General features: G+C 45.2%; 1 long non-coding RNA gene across 1 annotated transcript in view; it reads left to right on the top strand.

Annotated features, from left to right (window-relative positions):
• The first annotated feature begins 606 nt into the window (after positions 1 to 606).
• LOC308459218 overlaps positions 607 to 10,260 on the top strand; it is a 96,318-nt gene continuing 86,664 nt past the window's right edge. Inside the window, exon 1 of the long non-coding RNA XR_013977914.1 lies at positions 607 to 3,404. This is a non-coding gene — a long non-coding RNA (uncharacterized lncRNA). The remainder of the gene's footprint in view (positions 3,405 to 10,260) is intronic.

The following is a 10,260-nucleotide window of genomic DNA, read 5'->3' as shown; positions in this document are numbered from 1 at the left end:
TTCCCACCGGAGCGGTACCTATTTATCTACTTGCACTTTGACGTGCCTTCGAACTGCTAGGTTGGCAGGAGCAGGGACTGAACAACGGGAGCTCACCCCGTCGCGGGGATTTGAACCGCCGACCTTCTGATCGGCAAGTCCTAGGCTCTGTGGTTTAACCCACAGCGCCACCCGCGTCCCGCTTCCAGAGTACATGGTGTCTAAAACTGAGGCCTCACTTCTCCCTGCAACTGAAGGCAGACTTGTAAGAGCAAAGCAAGAGGACAGAATAGAAAGATCTTTCCTCTAAGCAAATGCCTGCAAGAGCCATTGTCACTGCCTCTTCCTCTAGAACAGGGATGGGGAAGCTGTGGCCTTTCAGCTGCTGTGGGGGCTCCCAGCTCCCATCAGTCCTAGCCAGCATGGACAATGGCGGCTCACGGCTACCTCGAGATTAGGGACGCACCCATGTATTTATGTAAAGCCAGTACTACCACGAACCCTTTAGATTTGGCAGGACATGCACGTAAACACATTCCTTGCGCTTATATTTCGATTTCCCAAAACCGCCACCCTTGTTCTGACAGGTGTCCATTAGAGCTAAATCTCAAAACAACTTACCGAAAGGAGGGAGCTGCTGCCACAACACTTAGCGAGGAAAAGCTCTTCTTTCAGACACGCCTGCCCCTATCTCCCATCAGCCAGCACCTTCTCCACACCATTCCAGTCTCAGATAAGTGATGTTCTTATACCCTGAAGGTCCGTTCGCATGGTGACATGCTGTTCCCCGCAGTCCCATTGAAGGGCTTGATATGACACATTCTGGGACCTGGTGGCAGGCAGAACGCTGGGCGGACACGGGGCGGGGACTGGAATAGCTGGGCAGCAACTCCCCAAGTAGACAATAGATGCAAATCCTTTAGCAGTGTAAAATCTGTTAACAGAGCAAACCCTGCAGCGCTTTAACACCCAGACGAATAAGACGGCCTGTTTCTCCATCCCAGAGACCCCAACCACCTTTCTTCATACAGTGGTACCTCGGGTTAAGAACTTAATTCATTCTGGAGGTCCATTCTTAACCTGAAACTGTTCTTAACCCGAGATACCACTATAGCTAATGGGGCCTCCCGCTGCTGCCGGACAATTTCTGTTCTCATCCTGAAGCAAAGTTCTTAACCCGAGGTACTATTTCTGGGTTAGCGGAGTCTATAACCTGAAGTGTCTGTAACCCAAGGTGCCACTGTATAAAGAAACAGTCAATTCCAGCTGAATTTGATGATGTCAACCAAAGAAATACTCTGTCTCCTGATTCCCACTGCAAATGTGTCACTTATTGGGTCAGATCAACACCACAGACTTAAAATGATTCAGCAGTCGCTCCACCTGCATTGCAGGGGTTTGGACCAGATCAAGGTTTCCCAAACTTGGGTCGCCAGCTGTTGTCGGACTACAACTCCCATCATTCCTAGCTAGCAGGACCAGTTCTCATGGATGATGGGAATTGTAGTCCTAAAACAGCTGGGAAACCCTGGACTAGATGATCCTTGAGGTCCCTCAAGGCTCCTTCCAAATCTATAGTCCTATGATTCCCAGGGAGCTCTGGGAAGTCTGAGAGGAGGCAATAGGAAACCCAAATAATTTTCATTTGAAAAGTACAATTTCCAGGACTATGGCTGCAAAGATTCTATTACAAATTATAGCATTCGTTCTGGAAAGCTATTGTTTATTTACTTATTTTATTTGTGCATCACTTCCCACACAAAAGTCTCAAAGCAACTATCAACAATAAGGAAAACAACATAAGTACAATGTGTAAAACTAAGCCAACTTGGTATCTCCAGGCAGGGTGTGGGGCAGGTGGAATGTCCCCTTCCTGAAACCTTGGAGTGCTGCTGCCAGTCAGTGTGGACACTATCAAGCTGGATGGACAAATGGTCAGTATAAGGCAGCTTCCTATGTTCTTATGTTCCCCAAGCATAGGAGGTCATTTCAGTGGCAGCTTGTAAATAAACCAAGTCTGTCATGAGTGTCTTCTCAACCCTGAAAATTATTTAAGTGTGTAGACTGGGGTGGGATATTATGGGCTGTTCTAGGGTCCTGCAAGGGTAGCCTTTTACAGCTCAAACCTGCACAGTCAAAAGCCACTCAGCCACTCACGTCTTGTATATTAAGCAATTCTCTATGCACAAACTCCTGAGCAATTTCACACACCTACACAACAATCACAGTCTGGAAAATGGTAGTGTTTTTAAATAGGAATATGATGGTAATGTACTGGGGGTGGGAGCTTTAAGTGCTTAACCTCTTGTGCCGCAAACGCTCTATGCTTTCAACCAGCCTGCCAGCACAGCCTTTTTAGCAGGACAAGGGGATCTGTTAGACTCCAGTGCCCATGAGCTCCAGCCAGCAGGGCTGGGGGCCAGGGATGATAAGGATTATAGTCTTAACAACCTCTGAAAGGGCACAAGTTTCTCATCCCTGCTCTAGAGAGCAAGGACACTCTCCAGGTTGTGGTGGTGGTCTGTGTGCTATCAGCTGACCCCTCAAATAGAGCAACACCAGACTTTCTAGGTTAGCCCCTCAGTCTGAGCAAACAGTGCAGACTCTCTTTTACCTAACACCACGTTGCTTTGTACCCACTCTGCCCTAACTCACTTTGTTTATCCAATTTGCTTTCGGATCTCCAGAAGCCATGATTTATACTTCCTACCTCTGGTTCACACAAGACCATTTGTGCGGTCCAGGAGAGGACTGTTATTGTGATAACTATTTTATTGGCTGTCTGTCAGTACGCTCCTTATTACATTTTGATCACCAGTGTTTTGTAATGTGCCTTTAATGTTGTACACCACTTTGGGGTCTTTTGATAAAGGGCGTTATATGAATCGAATAAATAAAAATGGATAAATTGAGTTGTGTCAGATCCAGAGTCTGTGGCCACCTGCCACAAACTAGGCCCCAGGCCCAGCTGTTGAATATATAACCAAGCCCATGTTCTGCGTGTATTTACTTAAAGCTGAACTCAAGGGTGGGGAACCTCAGACTTGGAGGCTGAGTGTGGCCCTTCAGGCCCCTCTACCTGGCCCTTGAAACTCTCCTCAGGCCGCACCCCCGAAATTGCCTGGTTTTATACCCCCAAGTGTTTTTCCCCCGGCTGGAATGTGACATTGAATGCTGATAGGGCCTCTTGCCTGCCTGCATGCCTTGCCCATCTTGAGGCCTGTGAGTTTCCTCAGGACTCGTAAGCAGGAGATAAGCCCCAGCTGCGGCTTCCTGGCTGAATTTCAGCCTAAGGAGTGCTGCCATAGCCCTTTCTCCCAAGGCCCTTGAGGAGCCAGGGTGCTGTTTTGTGCCGGCTAGCAAGGAGAAGAGAAAGCAAGGGAGGCCAGCAAATCTGCCTGCATGCCTTGCCCATCTTGAGGCCTGTGAGTTTTCCCCTGTTTGTTTCTTGCTCTGTTGCTTCTATGGATAAACAGTGGGCATTTCTTGTTGCAGATGCTTATGGGGAGCAAACTCGATGTGAGAGCCCTTGAGAGTGGGTGTTAAGTTGCTCAAAAGAGTGGGGTTGGCTTGCACAAAATGGGGCTTTCTTCCTGTGAGAGGCCAATGGGGAGCGAATGGGCTGTCATAAGTGAAAAACAGGGCGGGAACGGTTGCCAAGTTCATTGGTTGTTTAATCTGTTTAAATGTCCTAGGTTTTGTTTTTTCCTAGCTATTTGGTTAGATTGGAAATCTGATGCTTTTGACAATGTCGTTTAGCTTGTTTACCTTACGACAGAATTGTTACTTTGGTGTTGGTTGGACCAGTTCGTCTCATTTTTGCGTATTGTTTTTCTTGTTACTTTGTTCCCTGCTCCGGGCCTGGAAATACTCCGTGAAGAGCAGGCTATAAATACTCTTAAAAAGAAAAAAGGGGGGGAAAGTGGCCATTGGGTTGAATTAGGCTTGCCACCCCCGACTTAAACCACTGAAAAATGACAAGGATGTATCACAGCATGGAACATTGTTTTTCCCGTTGCAAATTGTTGTGCTTACTCACCAAAACAGCAATGCAATTTGTTAGAATCCAGGCATAGTATATATGTTTTGAGCAGAAATAGCCTCTTTTAAGAGTATTGTGTTCCTTTCATTTGCTGGCTTTGCGTGAGGCAAATGGTTTGAGTAGTAGTACTCTGAGGAAACAGTCTAGCTGAAAATGTTCCTCCAGGTAAATGAATCGGGAGTCTCTCAACCCACACTTCATTCTTCTGGGGAATATCCCACAGCCATGTTTAAACACATTTACATTTTCTCAGGAATCGGGTACTTCTCCTGTCTCCCACGACTCCTGGGAAAACATAAATGACTTTAAACATGGCCACCCTGACAAAACCATGGTGCAGCCATTTTGTTTTTTCTGCACGTTTCGCTATTGACCATTTTAAGCCTGCATTGTTGGAGGAGGCCCTCCATAGATTTTTTTATTTAACCTTAATGCTTGCATGTAAAATGACATTCACAATGGAAAGAGAAAGCTTTATGCCCTTCCGTTCTTCCTGGGAATTATCGCAAGGAGCGGGAAGATAAAAGTTGCCCAAAAATGGGCGTCGAGAATTTGACAACCTGTTCTCCGCCCTCAGTCTCACTTGGGCAGCGATTGAGTTTTCATGTCCTGCTGCTGGCTGGTGAAGTTTTAGCAATGACATACCCAGCTAGGAATCAAATCACTTTGATGCCTTATCTCCCGAGATAAGGTTTAGTGGCCTGTTTGGTGGCTGTTGTAATGCTACTTTAACAGCTTCTTCTTGAAGTGTCACGGAAGTGCTTTATTGCCTATTGTGAGAATGGAAAAGTTGACACCATCCACAGCAGCAGCAGCAGCCTTTTGCAAGATGGCTGCCAAGGGCCCCCAACAAAATGGCCGCTGCCTGGTCGGTTGAAACTTGTGCCTTTTGCTTTCCCCCTACAATAACTACCACTGGGGGGTGCTGCTTGAAAAGAAGATGGTCTTCATTGAAAACCAGATGTTCACTTTCCATGGAGGATGAGAAAGGGTGGGGGAGACAAGCTGGGCCGCGGGAATTCACGGTATCAAGGGGGCACATCCCACCCACCCACCCCAAATATAATGGCCCCTGTGGCATACTGCTTCCTGCAACTGGGAAGCTTTAAATTTTGTGGCTTTAAGAGCAGAAAGGCATCCACACTGGCTGGGGGAGCGGGGGTTCATCCTTTAAGAAGTGAGTAAAATTAGATATAATGTTATTGCTGCTGTGAAATCATGACCTCTTGAGCTCAAAATAAGAGGCATTGGTCTAGGAAGGCACTCCCGTTGAGAGTTTTTCTTCCCCCCCACACTGAGATTCTGCAAATCTCTGGATAGCAAATGCAGGACAAGGTGGGAGAAAAAGGACAGTTTTCCCTGGCTTAAGAGGCAACGTTTTTTGGGAGCAACATTTTTAGGTGGTTTCTACAGCTAGTGCTCGGGGTGTCCTGAGCAGAGAAAAACTCTAAAAATTCTCACTTTCTCTAGGGAATATTGGCCAAAAAAAAACCCCCTTAATGCGTCTCACTACCAAGGAAATGTAACAAGCAAATAGAAAGAGGACCTATCCAGTTGACGCTGACACAAAATCCCACACGTACACTATAAAAAAGAAAATAAGTTTCACCCCCCTCCTCTCCCCCCTTTTTTCCTTCTTTTTTCCTTTCTTCCCTGACCTTATACTGTACTCAACACTGTCTCACAACAAATGTAATCGATCTGTAGAAAGAACTTTACAACCTGAAAAAAGAGACAATGCATGTACTTTTGTAAACCAAGAAAATCTTTAATAAAAATGATTAAAAAAAAGTAATAAAGAAAAACCCAGTATACACTATGTAAACACCACACATTTAATGCACATCCGCCCCGCCCCCCCAAATCTTGGGAACTGTAATTTGTTAAAATACAAATACCTCAAAAGCCCACCTTTTCTGTGTTCTTTGGCACACACAAAGCCTTAAATCCCCATACCGTACCACAACTATAATTGGGGCTAAATATGACCTTTCATTCAGTAATGCATACCTGTCTCCAGCTCACTCCCTTTGTTGTCTCACTTCTGCTGAGTTTTACATTCCTCAGGGCAAATACTCTGTCCTCTTGTACTTTGTAAAGTGCAATGAACATTGATTATATTATTGCCAGTATGGGTATTAACCTCTGAGAACTCTTTAAGCAGGACAATGATGGTAACTTTTCCTCCCCCAATGTATGACTCCCAACACCTAGTGCTCAGGTGGAAGTTCCATGACTAACACATGTTATTCAGAAAGATTGAATTCCTCTATGAATGTAACACGAGGTAGCCAACATGAAGCCTTCCAGAAGTTTTCCGTTTCAGCTCCCGCCATCTCTGACCATTGACCAAACTTGCTGGTGCTAATGGGACTTGTAGGCCACAACATTGTGGGGGTTGGGGTGGCAAAACATGGACTAACCTTTTAAAACACACACACGCCTGAGCTTTAAATGCAGAATTACCAGTAGTTTACATGACACATTTGCTGGGATCTTGGAAAGACGTCCACAGTGAACAGCTTCAGAGCTGGAGATCTTCAACTCTGTATTGGATCACGACTGGTTCAGCTGAGCTAGCGATTTAGGAATTACATGACGGAAGATTTGCATGTTGTTTTGGCACCACGGCGTGTAGGGAATCAAAAGCAGAGAGCCAGCCTTCTGTCTCCAGAAGGCAGAGGGCGCCATTTGCCCATGCTTGGTAATTTGAGGATAGCCAGTCAAGCAACCAAGTTAATCCTTTTGGCTCACTTGCCATGAATGCTCTGCGTTTGGGCCAGGAATTCATTGGGCACTGTGAGCTTATTTTGGCAGGGCACACATTCATGCCCTCTCATATTTTGAAGATGAAAATGGGGGCAGTCTTGTCTTCATGCAACACCCCTACACCCTTATCACACTCCCTCCATGTTGATGAAGCCTCTCCTCTGAAGAAATGATTTTGCAGTGCAACAGAAAGAGATCTCAGAAACAGGTGTGGTAGCAAACTAAGCATTAGTTTCCTTTAAAACAGAAGAGAAAAGTAGCATTTGTGTGCTAGAGCCTCCAGGGGCCATTGCATAGATCGGATCTCCCTCTCCATTCACGGAGAAGGTGGTCTTCCTCTCAAATCTACTCCTCTGAGTGTGCCAGAATCTCTGCTGCCTTTGCCATTCTGATTTCAGCTCTTTGCCCTCAGTAAAAGCACAAAGCGAGCATTCAAACTTTGGGACATGGCAATAATGAAGAAACCAACATGCCACCTTGAGTCACTGAGAGACCCAAAGGCAACAGATTTTCAGCAACTTGGAGTGACCACCTTCTTTTCTGTTAATCGGAAGATGGTGAAACGCAAGTATACACAGATCTGGGACTCATAACTGGTTTGTTTAAATTTGTAACGACAGTCTGGAGTTGGAAATGCTACTTTTAAGGATAGTCCCTAAGAGGACCTAAAAGTCAGAGAAATGCAAAAGTATAATTTAGAAATCATTCTCCTCACCTGCATCTGGTATTTGAAGTTAGTGTGCAGTGCTATATATGGCTATACAGTTGGGTATTGTTTATGCTGGAATATTTAGGAATATTTTGTTTCTTACAATAAAACTTTCCTAAAACTTTAAAAGATAGTGTGTTCTGCTGGATCCAAAGCCCTTTTGTTCCTCTGACACACCTGGAACAGGAGGAGAAGAGGTTGTCAGCCAACTCTGGAGCTGGCACACTTATTATCGCTTCCATTGGGAGCAGCAGAAGGGAAAATCCAGGAAAACAACTCACCTGAAGAAAGGTGGAAAAGGGGAAATGTTGGCACAGTTTTCCACTAACAGTCGTACCTTGGTTTTCAAACAGCTTTGTTCTCGAATATTTTGGCTCCCAAACGCTGCAAACCCGGATTCTGGTTTGCGATCTATTTTTGGAAACCGAACGTCTCGATGGGGCTTCCACGGCTTCCGGTTGGCTACAGGAGCTTCATGGGTTTCTGAACGTTTTGGAAGTCGAACGGACTTCTGGAATGGATTCCGTTCGACTTCCAAGGTTACGACTGTACTTGTTCCTCTGCCTCAGATTCTCCCTCTCCTGCCCCTGTGTGATTGCCCTACCCTGGTATGGTCCAGTGCAAAAGTTAAGCATTTTTCAAACGTATTTATTTGAATGGGAAATGGTTTACCCTCAAACTTCACCCTTTTGTGACAATCGATGGGCTCTGAAAGTGCTTAATTCTGGCGGGAGCTGGCCTTTAATGTTCCACAGTAGGCCTTCATTTTGTTTTATTTTACTTCGTTTCGAAATAGATCTGGTGGTGCTTTTTATAGAAATGGCTGCCACTCAGAACACACTCAAACATTTTATTATCTGGATAAGCAGCTGGGAGAGTGGGAATGGGATGGAAGCTGGTGCAAATATCCACACATTAGCAGCCTTAAAAAAAGAAGGCAGCCTAATACCCCAAACCCAGAATAGCTACAGCAATTGACTGCAGAGAGGTATGAGAAAATAGGGACTGTCCTATCTTAATGGGGGAAGTTGGACCGTGTGCAAGCTAAGGAAAGAACCAGGGCCAGAGATCTGATGGCTTATTCAGTTGATCTATGATACAGCAGCGTGATGAATTATAAGCATGCTGGATATGCAGCTTCAGAATAGCTGCCATAACTTGGGGTCAGGGGATATGGTAGCTAGATCAGGGTTGGGCAGGCCTTAAGGCTCGCAAGATCCACTTTGCTTTTAACTGGAACACAAAGACCCGCCAGGGCTGATACAAAAGATATACACTTAGTACATGATAGCAGGGGTATAAAACTCTGCATGTTGTGGATATGGTGAAGTTTTCCTTGCTCTCTTATACAGTGGTACCTCAGGTTACAGACTCTGCTAACCCAGAAATAGTACCTTGGGTTAAGAACTTTACCTCAGGATGGTAAAATTTCGAGGGTTGGCATGGTGGCAGCGGGAGGCCCCATTAGCTAAAGTGGTACCTCAGGTTAAGAACGGTTTCAGGTTAAGAATGGACCTCCAGAACGAATTAAGTTCTTAACCCGAGGTAGCACGGTAATACTGTGAGCATGGCTGGGGCAGCCCAGTCTGATGGGCGTCATATAAATAATACAATTATTATAATTGCTATTATTACTAGGATCTGGGGACATGTTGGAAGATTCGGGACAAAAGGAACTAATTCTTCACACAGCCCTTAGTTAAACTGTGGGGCTCGTTTCCACAGGAAGTAGTGATGGCCACCAACTTGGATGGTGTTAAAAGACGTGTTAGAAGCATCAGTGGAGGATAAAACTATCTGTGACTACTATGAACAAGTGGCTGTGTCCCACCTCAACTCCCAGAGGCATTAACCCCCTGAAAGCTGGTTGCTGGGAATCACATGTTAGGAGAGAATGCTGTTGCAGCTGCTGGAGGGTGGAGATTGCTGCTTGCGGGCTTCCCATAGGCATCTGGTTGGCTGCTGTGGGAACAGTGCTGTGCTAGAATTCTGCGCCCAAGAATTTGTACCCAAATGGACCCCTTCCACGCAAGGATCCACTCCTGGTGGGGTGGGTGGGTGCTGAGATTCATTTTGTTGCCATTGTTAAACTTTTGGGAGTCAGACGCCCTTGCCAATCTACAGTGGTACCTCAGGTTAAGAACTTAATTCATTCTGGAGGTCCGTTCTTAACCTGAAACTGTTCTTAACCTGAAGCACCACTTTAGCTAATGGGGCCTCCTGCTGCCACTGCTCCACTGCTGCACAATTTCTGTTCTTATCCTGAAGCAAAGTTCTTAACCCAAGGTACTATTTCTGGGCTAGCAGAGTCTGTAACCTGAAGTGTCTGTAACCTGAAGCATCTGTAATCCGAGGTACCACTGTACTTGATTTCAAGATGCCAGGCTTTAGTCGAGCTTCCTGCATTGTTGTGGGATTGGATGACCCTAGGAGTCCCTTCCAACTCTACAAAAAGATAAAATTTAAAAAAATGATTCCATGAATGTAAAGAGCTCCAGGCAGATTTGTTTCAGTTTTCTGTTGCTGCTTTCTTTAAAAAAAGAAAAGAAAAATCTTGTTAAGCGCCTAGTAATTTTAAAATCTGATATTAATTAATTGAATTAAAATAATCAAGAGCTTTCTAGGTGATCAGCCTGACCTTTATTTAGCACTAAATGGGATGTGTAAGAGATTCATTAGGATGGATGTTATAAACACATTAATAGAAATTGGAATGCAAAAAAGAAAACCCACATAAAATTTTAGAGGAGTGAGTTCAAAA

Source organism: Podarcis pityusensis, assembly GCF_964106645.2.
Source record: "Podarcis pityusensis genome assembly, chromosome: 12".
NCBI lineage: Eukaryota > Metazoa > Chordata > Lepidosauria > Squamata > Lacertidae > Podarcis > Podarcis pityusensis.
This window is presented reverse-complemented; position numbering and strand designations above follow the sequence as displayed.